The sequence below is a fragment of the Meleagris gallopavo genome, chromosome 2 (assembly GCF_905368555.1).
Source record: "Meleagris gallopavo chromosome 2, MGAL_WU_HG_1.1, whole genome shotgun sequence".
In the NCBI taxonomy this organism is placed as follows: domain Eukaryota; kingdom Metazoa; phylum Chordata; class Aves; order Galliformes; family Phasianidae; genus Meleagris; species Meleagris gallopavo.
In genome coordinates, this window is record NC_139405.1 from 84,655,172 (window position 1) to 84,676,080 (window position 20,909).

At 36.6% G+C, this 20,909-nt stretch overlaps 1 protein-coding gene across 1 annotated transcript in view; it reads left to right on the top strand.

Annotated features, from left to right (window-relative positions):
- The window catches only part of EYS (EGF-like photoreceptor maintenance factor), a 765,389-nt gene that overhangs the window by 669,465 nt on the left and 75,015 nt on the right, over positions 1–20,909 (top strand). The window lies entirely within an intron of this gene.

Here is a 20,909-nt window from a genome sequence, read left to right on the forward strand (position 1 = left end):
TTTTGTCATCTCTTTGTAGTTGGCAGGTTCATCCTTAGTAGAAATTATTATACTTTTCTGTGTAATAAGCAATAACTTAACTCCTGTCCTGATAATGTTAAATAGGAAATGTTACATCTTCATGTCTAGCCAAAGAAATTTTACAACTTCTTTTCTTACGTTAATACAGATATAAAATGTAACTACATTGTACATGCTGCATATGTATTGAGTTGCTGCTAGAATTCCTTCAGGATCAGCTAGTTCCCCAGCCTAGTTCAGACTCTTTTTATAGGTAAGAAAAAATCACGTAACATCTTCTTCTTCTGTCTGACAACTCTGTATCTTGCCAGACCTGTACCCTCACCCATCTTCATGGTGTTCTGTGTAGACAAGTTGCATGTCTTTGTGACCGTACTATGAAAACACCAACAAGCAAGTCATCAACTTCAGCAATTGTGAATAGTATTCTCAAAGAAGATATGAAAGTTAGACTGCATCATGATTAACCTCTAGGTCCCTAGTGGTGTCCCTGAACCTCAGAGTGAGAGTCAGAGAAGCAAAATCTCTCTACAAGCAGAGCAGTACTAGCAGAGCAAGTCCAAGAGTCAGAATTGAGTCAGAGCAATCCCAGATATGTGTAGAGACTGGGAGAAGAATTCATTATGAGCAGCCCTGCGGAGAAGGGCTTGGAGGTCTGCTGGGTAGAAAGCTGGACATGAATCAGCAGTGTGTACTTGCAGCCCAGAAGACTAACAGTATCTTTGACTACATCAAGAGAGGGATAGAAGGAGATGATTGTCCCTCTCTGCTCTGTCATTTTAAGGCCCCATCTGGAATACTGTACCCAGGTCTGGGGCTCCTAGTTCAATAAAGATGTGGAGCTGTTGGAAGGGGTCTAGATGAGGGTTGAGGCACCTCTTATTAAGAAAGGTTGCTTGTTTGAGACATGTTCTAGCTGTCTCAAAACTGATTATCTCTTGGGATTTGGAACTCCCATTTGGATAGGTTACTAGCTAGAGATCTTCAGAGAAGCAATTCCTGCATTCCAAAGTCCTGATGCTTCATTTTGCCCACAGTGTGTGCGATGCAGCTCCATCACTGTATACTGTGTAATGAACTAAGAGAAAAACAAATTGCTTCTGCTTCTCTGAGAAGTGATGAAATTTATGCGTGTGTCACATCTACAAGTCTCACTCTTGACGAGTCATGTACCTATCTTCTTCAATTTCTTTGTAGAGGATGTAAACAGAGTGACAAGTTGGAAGGTAAATTTGCTTTTGCTGGCAGGCATTATACACAGACTCTGACAACGACAAGGCCAGAAACCCCTTTGGGGTATGCTTCACTTTATTCTTCACTGATCTTGTTTTCCACAGCTTTCATCAGGCTGAAAAAGTGTGGAAAAGTAATAACTTGCATACCTTCTGATCAGCCTTGGGAGGTCTGGCTCCAGAACATCTTTAATCTGATGAACAATCCACAAAGCTTGTTCTTCTGAATCTGTTGTCTTAAGAAATAAATTGAGTGTTTCAGTGGATGAAGCATCTCCTAAAAGGCATGATGTGCTATATACTCTTCCTTCCAGGCAATTACTGCTAATACTATTTAGTAATCTATTTAGTAAGAATACACAGTCTACAAATTCTATGTAGAAGACAGATCCGATTTTAAAGCAGTAGTATTACCACCTTCTTTCTTCAGTGCTTTGGTTACAAACATTCTTTGATAACTCTTGCAGCTGAAAGATAATAGCCTCTCCCTTAGTTCCACAGTAGTTCATTAGTTACTTCATCCTAGCAACTGTTTGATAAACTAGTATTCAGATTTAGAGGAATCCTGTTGTAGTTCACAGCATGTCATGTGTGGAGTAGGAGAACTGAAGAACCAGAAGTAGACATATAGTGTATATTTTCTAGTGTTCAAATGGTATGTGTGGACTATAATACAGCATTGTTACCATCAGCTGTATGACTGCTGCCAACAAGAGCCCTAAATAATATACGGTGTTGGATGTACAGGGCAAGGTTTTGATAGTGGGTGGGGCTTTAAGAGATGCCTCCTGTTAGAAGAGTCCAGAAACAGCCCCTATCTAGATAAGGGTAGGCTCTAGCTGGCTCCAAAAAGGACCTATGGCTCCTAGAGCTAAGCCATGAGCAAGAGAGGTAAAAAGCTGCTGCACAACAGCAACTGGGAGAGCTAAGTGAGAAAATGGGAGAGAAACAGCGCTGCAGCCACCAGGGTCAGTGCAGAAGGAAGACAGAAGGTGCTCCAGGTGCAGAGCAGAAGTTCTCTGCAGCCCAGGAGAGGCCCATGGTGGAGCAGGCTGTCCCTGTGAGGATCTTTATTGGAACAGTACAGTCCTGAAGGATGAGTCCTGTGGTATGGATCCGTACAGGAGCAGTGCTTGGAGAGTTGCAGCCTTTGGGAAGTCCAGTTTGGGAAGAACTGCATCCTATGGTAGGAATGTCACATGTAGCAGGCGGCAGAGTGACCATGGAGGAGTGACAGAAACAATGCGTTATGGGCTGTCTGCAGCCTCTATTCTCCTCTCCCTTCACTGCTCAGGGGAGGAGGTAGAGGAGAGTGGATGGGGGGGAAGGTGGTTTTATTTGCTTTTGGTTCTTGCTGCTGTAGTCTGTTACCAGTAGGCAATAAATTACATTAATCTCCCTTATGCTGAGTCTGTTTTTCCAGTGATGGTAAGTGCTGACTGATCTCCCTGTCTTATTCTCAGCTTATGAGCCTTTTTTTCCAGTATATTTGTGTTTACACAATATGTGCTGTTTACAGGGAGGAGTGAGATAACAATGTGGTTGAGCTAAGCTGACTATCATTGTTAAACCACCATATCACATCATTGTTAAACCACCATCTCAACGTACTAAAAACATTCCCATCTCCACCATTAATTGTATTCATTTACCCACTTCTGGGGAAAAAAAAAAAAAAAGAAAAAAAAACGTAATTGTATTTAAATCTTTTTTCAGATCAAAAACCAACAGTCTGGTAACTCTTATAAAACTATTATTGACTGGTTTAAGATATTGCCAGTTATTTCACTTACGCTGTTTAATGACACAGGGGGAAAAAAAAAAAAAAAAAGCATTTTCCATTGCATGTTATTCTTTATGAATTTGGCAACTAATTGGGGCTTTTGCTTCTGAAAGGCCAAGTGTTATATAATGAATAACTCAGACATGTTTTATAATGAGCAATGGAGCTTGCTATACATAGACAGGTGTTTTTCATAAGAAACATCTTTTACTCTCATTCTTAAATGAAAGTTACTTGCCTGACAAGGATTGGACAGCCAGTGGTGTTGGAATGGCCAAGCAGGGCCACACAGTCACCATTTTGCCACAGTACAAAACTGTTTGTAGGACAAAAGCCATTCTGTTTCAAATTATACTGTATCAGGTAAGAGTTCTAGTCAAATCTAAATTTCTGATTCTTTACATAACAGTTATTTTGTTAGTTTTTTAAAAGAAAGTATTTTCTTACCTTTGTAAATACTCTATGGCTTTTAGAGGGACTTTTGCAAGTTTGCTAGCTCTTTTACAGCATTTTCTATCTGTGCTTAACGTAGAATTCCAGAGACTGGTTAATTTCAGAGGGGAAAAAATGACAACTATTCAGTAAATTTACTATCATACAGTTCTGTGAGTGATTCTGTGAATTCAAAGTTCACTGGATTTTAAGTATGAATTTGGAGGGAGATTAACCTTGGAAGTGCTAAACATTGTGTTGCCCCCTCTTCATGTGAGCCAGATGTTACAAACCAAGACTAGTGTTAATTAAAAAGACACATCTGTGTGTGGGAAATAAATTCATAAAATTAGCAGTGATTTGACAATTGTGAGCCGCAGCTCTTCTGGCAGTTGATTAATGCATTTCTTTTAAATTGTATAAAGAAAATGTAGACATAGACAAGCTTGTTTTTTGTAGTGAAGTGTACAATCTCAGAGTTAATTGCTCCCACAAACAATCATGTTTCCAGTGTCTCAAACTGTTCTCACAGCGATTACTCTTACTGTTTTTGTTCTCCTTGTACTGGTGCAGCAGATGGGTCCATTAATGTTAATCAATTAACTCAGACTGAAAAATCAAACTCAATTAGCAATAAATTTCAATAGAGAGACACTTGTTTTCAGATTCCAACCACAATGAATGCCATGTGCATCAAATATGCAAGGAAGTCAAATTTTCAGTTTTGGTACCTGGCAGCATAATAAATATCTTTCTAGAAATAGGTATTTCATTTGGAAAGTAGCTTTTCTACCATGAACTGTAAAAGTAATATTTTAAATCATATTTTAGAAACTGTCTGTTTTCTGCACACTGGAGGACCATGCATTTCTTTGTAAGACTTAGATCTGATTCATCAAATTAAAAATTAAATTCTAAACGTCTCCTACAGTTCATCTGAAAAGGTTTTAAATATCTTTTTAAAAATTATAAAATGAGTTCTAGATTAGCTTTGTGGAAAGTAAAAGAAAATTTTATAGTGGAACTTGATATGTGATAAAATTCCATGTATTGAAGCTGTTTAAAGGAGAAGGTAAAGTGATTTAACAAATGCCATGGTTACTTGTTTGTATATATACTCAGTCATTACAACTGTGACTGTTTTTTATAAAAACAACTTAACTGAAGACCATGGAGACTCTAAAATGTAATTTTGCCTTTTTTCCTTTTGTTTTCTATTTCAAAGAGTAGTCATAGTGAATCTTTCCCATGTCATGTACTAGAAATGATTCTTGTGCCTCCTTGTGCTCATATATCAGAAATACACATCAAGTCAGATGTGTATTATATATATATGTGTATTATATATATATGTGTATTATATATATTATAGCTGAAGGAATTCATCTAGGGTAGTCTTTTATTTCCTTATAAGCCCATTTCTCACATTTTTAGTGCAGAGCTAGAATTTGCTTCTGGTTCACACAATCTGGTTCATGTTGTTTGAATTAAAGATAAAGTTGTTACATAAGAAAGTTCCCATTTCAAAACAGGAACCATTGAAACATCTTCCAGTAATGCTAGTAGTAGTGCAGGTTAAAGTCTGAGAATTCCTAAAGGATTTTCTATTGCAGCTTTATATGTAGAGCAAGAAAGGAATCAGATATTTGAGAATGGCAGGACTGATTACACTTAGACTGATCTCTTATTGGTCTGTTTAATGAACTAAGAGAGTCAGACAAGAGCATTATCCAGAACTTATGGTTTTGTTGTTGTATTTTATTTTACAAATCTGAATCCTACTTACTTATTATTAGGATCCATATTCAGTCCAAAACTGTTTTAAGCTCAGCTGTGTTCAGCTCTTCCACAAAGATCAACCAATGAAAAAGGGATTAATTTTTATTTTAGTAGATTTGAAAAGGCAATAGATTTCTAGATGAGAATTGAGAATTCTGCTTCTGGACTCAGATACTTTGTTCAGTTTTGCCTCAAACATTTTTAGAATTTGCACCATACGTACTTAAGTGAAATGATTTGTACAGAGATACCCTGCTTCCTGTTTCCTTCCAAAAGACTGTGTTTTTGTTAATTCTGTCAATACTAAAGATGCTCACACATTAACAACTCCAGAAACAGATGGTATTGCTATTTTCATTCATGTTTCTACATGCTGTTATTTAGAAAGGCTAGTTTGGGAGACTGAACATGTTGGATCCTGTACTCTTCATAAGACTATATAACTAAATTAGCTGGAGTTCAGTGCATATGAAAGAGATTCACATTTGGTAATCTGTTGTTTTTTTCTAATGCTTATATCAAATCAGGCCTTGGTGAAGAAAAAAATTAAGCTTATTTTCAAATTGTTTTATTTTTCTAGCAGAGAGATTGTTCATCATATCAGGTTCCACATGATGTTAGGAATGAGAAATGACACACTTAGAACATCTTTCACGTTACTTTTGAGAGGTATGAGAGAAAATGCCATTGTGCTTCTCAAAATTATGAAAATAACATTGGACATAAGCTTGTTACATCATATTTTTATAGGAAAGTCAAAGTAGCAAACAAAACAGAAAATTTTATCTTCAATTTTACTAATACTACGTATTAATATATATTGCTGGATGTACTACGGCCTGACTGCTGTTATTTATAATCAAGCAAAAGTTCTGTTTAAATGCATTAAAAATATGCAGCTTTTTTACTAGTGATTAAAATGTGGCTCAGTTTCAGAATTTGCTGGCTTAATAATTCTAGTTTTTTTATAGAACTGTTGTTGAAATAACAAATTCTGGCAGTTGAGTCATAGCATTTAAATCCAAATCAAAGCAAACTTTCAAGAAAGAGATTATCAAAGAGTAAACCTTTCTGTGTTTTTAATACTGTCAGTGAAGTGGTGGTTCTATTAAAAATGTCTGTGGAAAAATCAATTTTTTTCTGTTCTCGGATCTGCAGATTTAGTATTCAATTAGTGTGAAAAGTAACTTGCTGAAAACAGCATGCAGGAAAAGCAAGGATCCAAGTGTAAATAGGACTTTAAATTCCTGACTATTTAGATAATGTGCAAGCTGTGCACAGAATTTGTTAAATGTGATGTTTATACATCATCTTAGTTCAGTTGTGCTTAAATCAGAGAAGCTGCCACGGCTAAAATTTTAGTATGGGTATTGAAATACTAGTAAGTGCCATTTTAATACCAGTCATTCTAGAATTATTTGACTCAATTCCCAGAAATACTATGCAACATCATTTTCAAGAATTACAGCACACCAAATCAGAATTTGTGATGGCATTGCATCCAGAAAAGAGATTGTATTTGATATAGCCTTAAAACAAAAGATATCAGGAAACTGAATTGAATGCTATCCTTTTTCAAGGCCACCATGATGCTTAAATGTACACGGAAATACTCAAAAAAATGTTCATACGTATTTGTCCAACTAGAGTAGTAGTGCATACATTTTTGTAAGAATTTCACCACCTTAGAAATCCTGACAAATAGTGTAGCTGGTACTGTTTGTTGTATCACATGTAACAGGTGTGTGAAAAGTGATAGATGTGCCATATTCTTTTTTTACTAACTATCATTAGAATTCCACAGAGATAATGCTTTCATTGAAATGTATATTGAAATGTAAATGTTCTTAGTCAGGGACCGTTATATACTATAACTTTGTATTTTATTGATATACAGTAAAATCACAAGATTGGTACTGCAAAAGATGAATAATGCGCTATCTGTAATATGTGTTAGAACATTATTCCTATGCTCCTAACCAAACATATAGGCCTACCTACTATGATAGATTTCTAGACTTCAAGCAATGAAAATCATGTAAGAGAGGAGAAAAAAAAAGATGAGATTTAGTCGTGACTGGAGTGGTTAAGTGAGGAATGAACAGGAAAGATTATCAGCTATTCTGAATGCCTGTTTTGGGGAGCTTATGACTGAGAGATTATCTGAGGTCACCTCACAGAACAGATTTTGATTATAGTTTGAAGAAACCTTCACTTTGTCATTTTGTTGAATACAGAACAAAAAATCACATGGTTAATATTCAGTCTGAATTTGGAATGTCTGAATATGAAGTACTATACTGATACAAAACTTTGTACTTTATTTCCTTCCAGTAATAGCATTCATTTAAATTCATTTTTCAGAAAGATGGGAAACTGATTTTATTTTTTTTTAACTTTTAAGTGTGGCTTTTTTGATCTTATAAAATCAGCCAACTGATCATGTGTACAGCTAGATAGGAAGAGTAGTGTACATATAGTCACTGTTCTCTATGTTTGTGTCCATAAATGAATTAACTCATGTGCATGAATACAATACATTTAGAATAGGCTTCTTAAACCTGGCCATCCTAACCAAAATCTAGCTTTAGAGAGGAGAGGAAACAGAAATGAAATGGAAATGGACATTCTACGTGTACCTAGATTATCCACAGTTGTCCACCTCAGTATTCAGAGGAGAGATAAGCTAACTAGATCCTCATTTTTTCTCACAGCCCATATCTATGGGTCAGTACCTATAGTGCTTGTGAAGGCAATCTTTCCCACAATTTAATTCAAGTAATGCAGGTTAAATATCAATATAAAAAGTTGTGAAGAAGAAAAGTGTTTCTTTTGTTGGGTTTGGGGTTTTTTTGATTGCTTGGATGGCTGGGTTAGAGTTCTCAATTCTTGGTGAAGTCAGGAGGGGGAGCAGCAAAACTGCTACCATGGACTTCCAAGGGCAGACTTTGAACAGTTCAGGACATTGGTAGGGAGAGTCCCTTGGGATTCCACCCTATAGGGTAAAGGTGTCCAGAAGTCTGGTCTTTCCTAAAGAAGGAAACCTTAAAGGTATAGGAGCAGGCTTTCCTTCTGAGCTTCAAGGTGAGCCAGTAGGGAAGAAAACCAACATGGATGAACTTTGCCTGAGGCCTCAGGAGAAAAAGAGAACCTACTTCCTGTGGAAGAAGTGATAGGCAACTTGGGGAGAATACGAAGAAGTTGTGCCAGGGGAGATTCAGCTTCAAGTTTAGGAAAAACTTCTCTGAAAGAGTGGTCAGGTGCTGGAAAATGGGCTGCTGAGGGAGGTGGTGGAGTCACCATCCCATCCCTGGAGGCATTCAAGAAACATTTAAATGTTGTACTAAAGGACATGGTTTGGTGGGAAGTATTGGGAATAGGTAGACGATTGGAGTGAATGATCTTGAAGGTCTTTTCGAACCTTGGTGATTCTATGATTTTGTGTTTGTTTGTTTGTTTGTTTTTAGCTAGGGAAGACCTACTGAGGATGTGTATTATGTGGAAGATCAATGTGTTATTTGTAAAGAATCATCAGACTTAAGAATTACCTGCTGTGCTACTAGAGAATTAGTACATCCCTGTTCAAAAAAATACTGTTCTTCAACAAAGATAGAAAACTGCTCTTGAAGATTGAATTTCTATAACATAATAACCTTACAAGATACAAAGATAAAGTGACCTTAAAACCACAAGAAAAGCTGTTTTTCCTTCAACTAGGGCCTTCCTCAGGTTATCTTGAATTGTAATAGCAGAAGTCTGCACAAGGTTTGACGTGCATCATTCATAATCTATGAAGTCTTCTAGCACTGCTTTATACCAGTTTTGGAACAATAAAAACTATTTCACAACAGCACCTTGAAAGCTGATGCCATTATTTCCAGTAGTAGTAGTTATCTATTGTTTATTTCATTTATCTATTAGCTACTATCAATACTGTTCATTTATCTGGCTGAATAATAATAATAGAGTAATACTCTATTACTAAATAAAAAGGCTTTAAAAAAAAAAAAACACTTTGAAAGTGTTTCGTTTAGTTGATAGGCTCCTTTTCATAATAGTTGTGTTTGTATTATTACAACTTAGTAGTCATATCCAAACTAAACTACAGTCTCAGAGTGCTTGTAAGGTTACAGCTAGTATTCCTTCTTCCCTACTTCAGCTGATAGTGCTTAGGAGTTCTGAGTTAAAGGATAAGAGATGTCAAGGCCTGATTTGTATTACTCCACAAGGCATGAGTGTTCAATAAGGGACACTGTGTACTCTTGTATTCAGGTCACCTTCTCTATCTGTCCCTCAATTTAGCTATATTGAATGCTTTGAAAAATTCATCTGGCTTGGAGGTCAGCATTTGTACTAGATTTCTTCTCATGTTATCCTAGTAAGGCATTTTACAGTCAGATAAGAAAACATTTCATTGCTATGTTGAGAAGTTACATAGAAGACTGACTGTACTTGGTCTTACTGTTGTCTTCTAATGTGGTTGTCATATTTGAATTGGGCCCTATGAAATAGTTGTATTTGGTTTTGGCTATCCTACTCATTGCTTGACCTGGATTATTTCTATATATATTGACATATAAATTACTATAACATATTTTGTGTGTGTGCATGAAAGAATATAGAACTGCTGTTGGTTTTTCACACTCATGTCAGAATAGGTCGTAATGGAAATGCAAATGAGTTCTGAAAAAGTCCAATTGAAGGGAGCATCTCAAGAATCCCCCATGCTGAAATGTCCCGGACAGAAAACAGTTACTCAAATGAAGAGATTTGAACAGCTACTCAAAGTGGAAGTTACAAGGGTTCTTCTGTATAGCACTGTTATTTAATAATCTCTTCCCAAAATTTTCTCTGGATTGCAGAGGGGTATGGAACCCTTCAGTACAGAAACTCTGGCCGTGGCATGTTTTTCCTGTTTCCTTTAAGGCTGTTAATAGGACATGAAGTTTCATAACTTAGTTTCAGTGTCATCAGGTATTATGGAAGTGAGAGTAAAGTATTTTGTATGAGAACGCAAATATGAATGCATGTATTTGTATACATCCTTAGTTTACTATATAGTGAATATTGTTCGTCTATATGTATTGTAATTTATTTGTAATTGCCTTCTCTCATTATACTGTGGAGTTTTATAATTTGTTGGTGAGGGTGCTAAGGGTAATTGCATTTATTCTGTATCTCCATTCAGTTGTAAGACAACGGTAGGGAAATAGGTAAAGCCCCCAATAGACAGCAATGATAAAAGGAACACGATCTTGAGTAGAGCAAGAGTGATGTTGTTAATGAAATATAGATGAATAGCATTTGTTCAAGATGTGCAATTGCTCTTCAACAAATAATCTTTTTTTTCTATTTTTCTTGATGACAGTTTTAACCCAGTGACTATTGACAGCTTTAATTTATTTTCTACATCATTATTTAGACCATGGGTCTGGAAAAGCTGTAGTTTCTGTGTAATTTCTGTAAATTACACAGAAATCTGCTGGAAGGTGATACAACATCAGTAACAGATATGTTCAACCTAAAATGCATCCTTCTTAACAAGAGGTTTTGAGTTATAATCCGTTAGCATTTTGCACACAAATCCAGCTTAAACTGGATTGCTACTATCTGTAGGCTGAAGAATTTCCAGTAATTATTTCTTTTTTTTATAGTAGTATATAATAATGTACTATATCATCATTATATTTCAGTTGTCATACCGTCCAATTATTCATACACTTTTCCATTGTGTAAGCCATTTGGAGAAACAGTGCAGTATATTTCAGGGTGGAAACCAAGCATAGTAGTTCATTAACACAAATTTAAGTTGTTGCCTAGATACCTTCAGGGATTAATTTTGAAGTTCACTCCTTAAAAAATGCACAGATTGTTTTAAATCCTTAAATCACATTAAGCATGTTTTCAAGATGGTATATTCTTATGCAACTGGACTTTTTTCTTGGTATTATTCCTGGTACTTCTATGTGGGACAGAGTTCTACCTGGATAAGTAGACCCATAATGGAGAGAGTAAACTATATTGAAAAATCTAGGGTAAATTGTACTGAAAACTATTTGTGGTTAACAATCATTAAAAAATAAATTGGATATTGTAAGGGTGGCTCTAATTTTTTTACCTTTTTTGTTTGTTTGTTTGTTTCTATTTCCCAGGCAGATTTTGTGAAGAAGGTAAGGTGAAAGATTGCTGGAGAGTTGGAATTTCCCCTGGACATACAGTCTATATGGTCCTTTTGTTCTAAATTATGAGATACGCTTACAGTTTTCCCTTAGTTAACAAAATAATTTGCTTCAACCCTACTCTCCCTTTTTCTGAAAGACAGTATCCAAAAAATATCCCTGATGTCTAGTGCCAGACATGACAATAAGGCAGAAAGACTAAATGCTAAACTGTCCTGGACAATATGCAGAAGCAGAGTTATGATATATTTCCTTTTTCTTGGCGTTTTCTCACATTTTCATATTGTCAGTATCCTCACACTCTAGCCTTTCCACAGGGTGAAATTTGTCTGCTTAAGTCTCACTTAAACTTTGGTAGCCAAGTTTACACGCGACACAGACTTGCACTCACAAAATGGCTCCTTGATTTATCACCATTGCAGGCACTGCTGCATGAACACTCTATGTATAAACATTCATTTCTTGTCACAGTAAGTCCAATGCAAACACTTAGATTTTAAAAGTTGATGCAGTCTTTGAGCATACTTATATTGTCCCTACTTTGAACAGTAGCGTACATAGACCGTATTTATTTCACTGTTGGCAGAGACAGATTTAATTGTTAGGTTTTGAAATTCTTTGAGTGGACAAATATGAAATGTTCTTAACATTGAAATCTAATTTTAGCATGCATTCTTAAACTTAAATGGAAAATACAAGGCAATCAGGATTTTATTTTATTTGCTTCATAAGGGTTCAGACTGAGCATCCAGATTTATAATGTGATCATTATGCCAGCTCAAGATTCAAGGCTAAATTGTAAAGTCAGTTTTCAGCTTCAGCAAATGCTCTCTGGGTCCTGCTGTGTTTCACTTAATAGCAAGGACAAGTGGATTCCATCAGTAGGAGAGCATGTTTTGCATATGAACTACTGCAAGATAATACTGGGATGGAGTAGAATTCAACATAAGGACACTGTTTTTATTTATAGGCAGTTCCTGGCTTGTTTTCAAGCAAGACTTTAAAGCAGGGTGGATGATTTAGTAGCAGATGCGGGATTATAATACTTCAGTTTTAAAATGAGATGGTGTTTGTCCTGTACCTTGATGGTAAAATGCTGTGATTTAATATGAAAAATATGGTATTCATGGGCATGATCTTGCTTGGTGCAGAACATAAAAGAGCTGGTTGAAATGATAATTTTTTTTTCTGCATAGTAGTAATATAGTTAAAACCTCATCTTTTGATCCACATTCAGTGGATAATTATTTTGTGCAGTAGAAAATGGTTGTACAAGTGTATTCAGAGATAGGTTGGTATGTGTTGATTTGTCCATATTTTTGTATGGGTTTTGTTGTTGTTTTTTTTTTTTTTTTTTTTTTTTCCGGTATGAATTGGGCATTTAAGTTTGCAGTCATTTTCTATAGGCAGGTTTTGACAATTGGCAGGTTTAGTGATTTTGCCAATATACATATATTTCTCAAGTCCTTTACACAGATAGCATACAAATTCTGGCATTCTACACTAGGAGGCTAATCATATGTTTAAATGACTTTCTTTAGACAGGAACACTGCAACCATAGCCACAAAACCAAAATACTCAAAGCATCCTGAGTTCTCCCAACATAGATTTCCCCAATTTACAAAAACATAACTAGAGACAAAATGAGGAAGGTTATTTATATATCAAATTTCAGCTTTTCTCTCTGCAGCTGTTTTATTATACACTGTTGAAGAGTCTGTGGATGTAAAATAGCCCCTTTCTCAAATAAAACCCAATTTAAAGAAGCATACTCTATTTGTACAATTTAGTTTATAAATAAACATTGTGATTTAAGTAAATAGATGCCTCAAAAATTCATTTTCTTTGCCAGGAAAACCGTGGAATCCTTGGCTGGGCGAAGTCCTTATTAGTTGCATATTGTTTTGAAAGGAAACACTGTTCTGTTTGCCTGCCTGGGTTGGTTTTAAACCTCTGCTAGGCTGAAATGAAAGAGCTATAGGTTACTGCCACCTAGAGCTGGAATGTCGCCCAGTCACCGCTAAAGAATTAGACGCTGCACTGAAACCCCTCCAGACAAAATGCAGTAGATCTTACAGGTGAGCAAAAGGAGGAGAACTTTTCAAAGCTGTTCGTAATTGGGTTTTGCCGGCATTTTGTGATATTTAAATAAAAATGGGGCTACTGCGAAAGTAAATCCCACAGCAGCATATTCAAGCAGTTTACTTCTCATAAAAGCACCTTCCTACTGGCAGTAGCTTTGCAGAAATCTTTAAATTTCATAGAGAGAAAAAAAAAGTTCTACTTTTGATAATACAGCCAAAATTTGAAACACTGCATTTAAAAAAAAAAAAAGAGAGACTCTATTGTGCTGAAGACTATTTGGTCATTGTGGTTTTGTGTACTGCACCTCTTTTAAAAGGCTTACAGTGTTCTTTGTCTCCTGCAACCTCTGTCCCTTCTTTGCTCTGCATTTTTTTTTTCTGCACTTCAGAAAAAAAAGAAAAAACGTAGTACAGATTTTAAATTAAGACCTCAAGAGAAAGAGCTCAGGAGAATAGCAGCAGTGCTATGCCATTTTCTGTGACTGCCCCCCCTTTCTTAGTTCTGTGCTTCACTGCAGTTATTTGCAATATCTTCTTCAGTAAGTAACATTCAGGGAAGCTAACTTATAATAATTGTCCAGTGCTGCTTAACTCCGGGAATATTGGCATAAAAAATGCTGTGTGCATGGAAAGGAGGGGAAATGGTTGTTTATTTCCATCCGAATGTATCCTGTTCTTTCGCTATTGCTGTGATATCTGAGGGTTTTTTTCTATGCTCTTCCTGATTTAATTTCCCTTTCTATGCTGCATTGTAAAAGAGTTCTCTGTGTGGGCCAATCAAGCTACTTCAGTCCCTAAAGGATTCCTTATGTAAGTACTTACAGTGAGATTTAGTGAATGACGTAGTAGAAATGCTATGTTCGTGAAAGTATCCTGTGCAGTGAAGTGTTCAAGCACACAGGCAAAAGCCTGTTTAGTGCTGCTACCTTATTTTCATTTACAGTACAGGAAATACATTTTTTATATTGCACTTAAATATAACTTATTTATGAAAAAGGAATTAAGTCTGTGATGTTGTTTTTCATTTTTGAATGCAGAATGAGCCTAAGGAAAAACACAGGACTATGTTATACTTTTAAAGAGATAGTATCAACACATTCCAGCCCATCAGCACTGCCTTTTGTTTGAACTAACTGTGCCTGTAACCGGTATTTCTTCAAACCTTTTCACAGACAGGAATTATGAACTGGAGTTATGACAGACCTGAGTCAGGGAAGCTGAAGTATGTATTCTTTCAGGCAGCATCTCCAATTATTTTTCATGCCAGCAGACGTTATGGGTATGTTCCTCTCTGGCCAATTGTTGTAATCATTAATAATTAGTGATTGTACATTTCAGTGTTTACATGTAAAGGAGCTTCATCCTCTGACACGCAGTTTTGAGCTCACACTGCCAGCAGAGCGCATGAAAGAAAATGGAGCTTGGTTCTCATTTTACTTCTGAGCTTACACCATTTTAGAGTGCCGAGATTCCCCTGCCTTACATGGAGCTACTCTGATTTATACCAGTGAAGTGAAAATCTAATCAAGCCCACAGCTGGATGCATTCAACAACTTTTTGTTCACCCAAGATAACTCTGGATGGTATCGATCTGCATTATAGAACTGAACAGAAAACAACAGGAGGGAAATCTGAGAAACGCTGTCTCATTTAGACCCTAATAAAAGCTTTTAAGGTGCTTGTTTCATTGCCGTACTCGGCTGGATCATCTTTAGAAATCAATGAAGGACCTGCAGTCAGAAGCATGCATAAAAATGTCTTGAACTTATTAAGTGGTTTCTTTAGTCAGAAGGTAAAGACTGGGGGTGGGAGTGCAGCAGTATGAAAAACGCTGCAGTGTTGGTGATTCAAAATTTGTCTAACTTTGCCTTTATTATTCTTTAAAGATAAATGTAGCCGGGTAGAAAGGAAGAGGCAGGGTGGTATAAAGAGAGGTGGAAAACAGAGCACTAAAGCACTGTTTGAGTCATTTCAAGCTGCTGGATGAATGACTCTGTTGGAGAGAAATTGCTGTAGTGTCACTGGCTTGCTGCTACCAGCGTGTGTCACTGTAGATGTCAGTGCAAAGTAAAACTGGGGAAAAAAGATATCTACTTGCCTCTCACTTCTGAGACAAAGAAAAGGGCAAAACCTGTTCTGCCTCTAGTGATTGCAGTCACAGATAAGCATGTGTTGCTAAGAACGCTTCCTTTGGAAAAAAAAAAAAAAAAAAAGTCTTTTCATCCTGAGATGACTTTGCAACCCTCACAATAGAATGATTTAAGTGAGCCACTCAGGTCTGATTAATAACAGCAGGGATCTACTGTAAGCTCTAAATTAATATAAAGTCAATTTGGCCCACGTTTGTTTTTCAGTATTTTAAGCATTAATATATATTTAATGTTACTGAAATAAAATACTTGAAGTGTCCCTTAGAGCCCACTGTTAGTAGAATGCAGCTCATGATTAAGCAGTACAGAGCTATCGTACTCCAGCTTAAAATTAGCTTCTGAACAAATGCAGTGCAAACACAGAGGGCAATTGCAAATAAACACTTTGAGATCTCCCTGTTTTGGAAAGAACATGTAGAGAAGTATAAAACCAGCCTGTTTTCTCAACATCGATTCAATAGGAAAGGAAGATTAAATCAATATTGTGTCCCAGAGCCACATCAATATGAACAAGAACTCAGCATCTCAAGGATATGTTACAGCCAACAGACTTACTTGATTAAATTATTTATAATGATAGTGTGCCAATAATCCTGCCTATTGCGTGAACTATTAACATTTTCTCTCCTGACCTCACTATCATCCTGCTTTCTGGAGGGAGTTAATTATTGCAAAGATGTCAGCTATTGTAGAGATCTTGAACAGAGAAAGATGATATAATGATTTTACATAAAATTCCTGAAGTGTTAAAGCACTCTTCCTAGAACAATTTTCCAATTAATTCATTGAACTGCAGGAAGTTATTTGCCCTCCCACATTGCTTGTTTGACCAAAGAAACATATTTTAACAAATTTTTAACAAATATTTTAACAAATGAACTGGTTTGGTTTGGTTTAGTTCTGTTTTAGTCTAAGAAGGATACAGTGAGGATCTTTTATTTCATCCTTTGTGAACATATTACCCCTTCCTACAAGCAGTCACCATAGCTACTGGTAAATAGCATTGCATTTGCCTTATTCTTTCTGTTTGGAGAAACAGAAGAAAGAAGGGGGGGGGAAGGGGTAATTTTTTCAGTAATCAGAAAGAAGAGCACAGTTCTTAAGCAATAACCAATTAGTTCTTTCTGAAGTGAGTTTAATTCAGGGCTCTTCTTTATTCTGAAGAGAACATGACTGTGAGCCTTTGCATCTGGTTTTAGCCAACTCTATACTTCAAATATTTTTCTGTATTCTGTATTTTCTGTATTCAAGTCTCGCCTGGATGCCTACCTGTGCAACCTGGTGTAGGGAACCTGCTTTGGCAGGGGGGTTGGTCTCGATGATCTCTAGAGGTCCCTTCCAACCCCTACAATTCTGTGATTCTGTGATTCTGATTTTGTCCCATTAAATTCTTTCATCCATATTTGATACACCTGAAAACAAATTTTCCACAGTGTAATATGCATATTTACTTGGATGTCCACATTTGCAATTTTTTTTCTGTCTACATCCATTTTCTCAATTTAGACAAACTTTAGGTTGTCTCAGACAGTAATTCAGATTGTTTGCTTTCAAGCAGAGCCTGGCTCCAAGCGGTGTGTAAAATTAGCTGGTACTTTCAGTTTGACCTACACTCCCAAATACATGAGCACAACAGTTTGTACATGTTTAGAATAATGTGGTATAGGAATCTCAACACATCTTACACTGTCATTTCTCTACCTCTTTAGCATTTTAAAAATAATATTTGTCACAGGAAAAAGCTGCTCGGTTCAGATTCAAAGCAGTTTATGGATTTATTCACGAGATGTAATTAACTGGCAATAAGCGAACTATACATTCAGGATCAATACCAGCAATATAACAGAAATACCACAGTACTAGACACTACATACTGTTAATGAACGTCAACAAACTTGTAAGCAATTTTCCATAATTAATCTGCACATAGCCACAGAGCAGGATCATGGCCTGCAACCCTTCCAGGCAGTGTGGTTGCAAATCCTTTGAGAAGTTTGTGTCTCCCTGGTACAGCTCCTCCAGGGATGGGGTGCTCTCTGCTGCACACCCCCTTGCTGCTGCCTGCACCCCATAAGGCTGCAGCATGGCTCCTGTGTGCACTGAGGACAGATCTCTCTGTCCCATCTCACGCTGCGAGCCTGTGTGTCCTGCACCCCACTGGGACATGTGGGCCTGGCCCTGGCAGGGCTGGGAAGCAGTGAGGCAAGATATGGCTGTGCCAGCTTGAGTCACTGCTCCTCAGCCCTCCCCAAGGCCTCTCCCAACACCTTTTGCAAATCTCTGTGCTTCCATATTACATTTCAGTCTGTATTCAAAAGTATCATCATAATTCTCCGGTTACTGCTCAGTTGACTGGTGACTGTCATGGAGTTCTTCCTTAGCATTTTCAGTTTGGGACAAACACACAGGTGGATTTGGTCCCAAAGCACATACATTGCATTTTTCCCATATTCACAGTTTTCTATATGCAATTGCTATATTCTCCAGTGTTGGTTTTGAGGGCATTTTGCTGAAGGTTTACCTGGTATGCACCCCCCAGCATTACTGTACAGTTTGATAATTGAGAACATAACTTCAGTTAAATTATCTACCAAGATCCAAATGCATTATGTTCATTTTACATTATGGGAGCCTCAAGCCCTTTTTTTTTTTCTTGAGAAAGATTTATGTTCTATCATAACATCTCTGTGCAGTGCTACCCCCAATCATTGTTTTCTTCCTGAAGAATATTTTTGTTTGAAAACCTGTTTCAGCTGCATTTGCTATTGTACCATGTTTCCGTTATTTCTATTATATCAAATTTTATGGTCTGCTTATTCTCTTTGTTTTGTTTTGTTTTTTTTCTCTGTAATGCTCAAGTTCCTTACATTTTAATATTGCAATATCTAGGAGACATTATTTTCCTCACTGCTAGTATCCACTCTCCTAGCTCAAATTCAATCATTTTACTAACAAAATTGCTTGATTATTGTTCTTATTAATAATTACATTTTCTTCTTGCTGTCTCACCTCATATGGCTGGTATTACTTTATGATTGGAGTACAATTTGCTTACCCATTTTTGTTCTTTCTTTATATGCAAATGGAATATAAACACTGGATCTTTTGTTCCATTATTTATTAGTTTTGAATGTGCTAGATACAGTCCAAGAATCTGTTGTTCTAGATAGTTGAGTCTGAGAACATTCTTTCAGCAGGTGTTTTCCACTGATCTCGTGTCCCCAGACCCCAGTTGGACCTGTGCACACTTTTCTCTGATTCTCTCGAGGCTGAACTATTTTCATAATGAATCATCTATGCTGTCACATCTGTGAACATCTTTCCTGATTGGAGGTTGTCCTTTTGGTTGGTTTCAGCAGAGGTCTGGCAATGTCATTTCTTGACTGAAGGATGAGTTGCTTTTGTGTATACCAGAAGATATATATGTATATAGTGTATGGTCAGCTTGTGAGCAGAGGTTTCTTGGTAGTGACCTAGCAGTTCAACATGTATAACGACCATCAACAGAGAATGTGGAGCTCTTTTTTTGAATGTCCAAGATGACAAACCCTACAATTTATATAAAATACGGGAGCACAAAAACCAGACTGTTTAACAGCTGCTTTTTGCAATTAAATTTTAATGGACAGTTTTAATCATTATGATACCTGGACTTCACAGTTGATAGAACATCATTCACTTCAATGGAGTGACACTGCTCTCATCAGCAATAAACTGGCTTAGGCTTTCTAAATGACCATGGAAACAAACAATATGAATGCAGATTGTATGCTTTGGTTTCTTGTAAGGCTGAAGACAGAAACTCTCTGTAGGCATTCCCTTGCATTCCAGTTGGATCAAGATTGTCTCAAGAGCCATCACCTTCTGTGAGATCTTTAGCAGAAATTACTGAGCCTGTTTATAGTGCATAAAAATTAGCATGTATAGTTATGGGTTGGATACATGAGCCTTCTGATAATCAGGGTCCATTGTTCAAAAGTATCTTTGAAGACTTTCAAGAGAGCATTCTGTGCTGTTGTATATAGCATAATGTTACAATGACTTACAACAGGAAGCACAAGAGGAGCATAGTCTGTAATGTCAAATGTATGAATAACATCATAAAACATGCAGAAGATGTTGACTTAATGTTTGTAATCCAAACTTTATGCAAATATACTTAAATATTATTTTGCTACTTAGAATGGACTGTCATTTCTCTGTTTTCCAAGTTAGATAACCTGAAAGTGCAAAAAGATGGCACATAAACTTGCCCTTGTGAATTGTGAAATTCCAATTCCAGATGAACTTGTTGCATGCTCTGAGAGATGATACTGACTGTGCCTGCTTAAGCTGTCTGCTCTGCTTCTGAATCAGTTGAAGAAAAGTATGCCTGCATCTCTTCACACAGTTGGCATTTTAGTGTAAACCAGATACTGAGCTGCGAAGAGTTTCAGTTGAACCACAGTCTCCAATTCTGTTCTATGAATGTCCTGTGGTGTGTTGCCTCTGAACAGCATATGGTACTGACAGCCAGGGATTGAGACTCTTAGGTCATTTGACTGATAATGAAGCACATAACAGTCTGAGTTTAGGCAATCCTATAGTTACAGTACTAAATTACCTCTTATCTACTAGTTTGCTGGAGGTATTTTCACTAGGTTTTTTTCACAAATTATAAATGAGTTTATCCCAGACTTCAAAACCCGTATGTCCTGAATAACTGAAACACTTCAGCATATTTTGTAAGTCCATTGGAACCATAAATCTAGCGGCATGTGGATCACTGTGATTGTCTAGCCTGAGATATTCCCTTAAAGATAAGACAGAATTTCATTGCACTCTGTTGATAGCCCATTATTTCTTCTTTAGCTGTAGCATATGCCTTAAAGTACATTCCATCCTTTTTACTCTTCCAGTATAATTTGTTCTTTCTGCCACTTCAGCAACAAAAAATATTTACTGGTAATATTCTGTGGTCAACGGGACTCATTAAAGTGCCTTTATCTTTCTTGAGATACAGTAATGCTACTCCTCGTTCAAGGCAGATGGTATAGTCAAGGGCATAGCTTTATGATGATGTATCACATTTAATTATTCTTTGAAACTTTCTTCAGTAAAGTCTTACAATTCAGCATTGTATTTGAAAGCTGAGGTTTTCATATGTACTTAAAGATACTGCATCTGCCTTGTTTCATTTTCTCCTTTCCAAAAATCATTTTAAAGCATTTTCGGGATAGAACATGAAGGGTGTGGTACGAGTCATAAG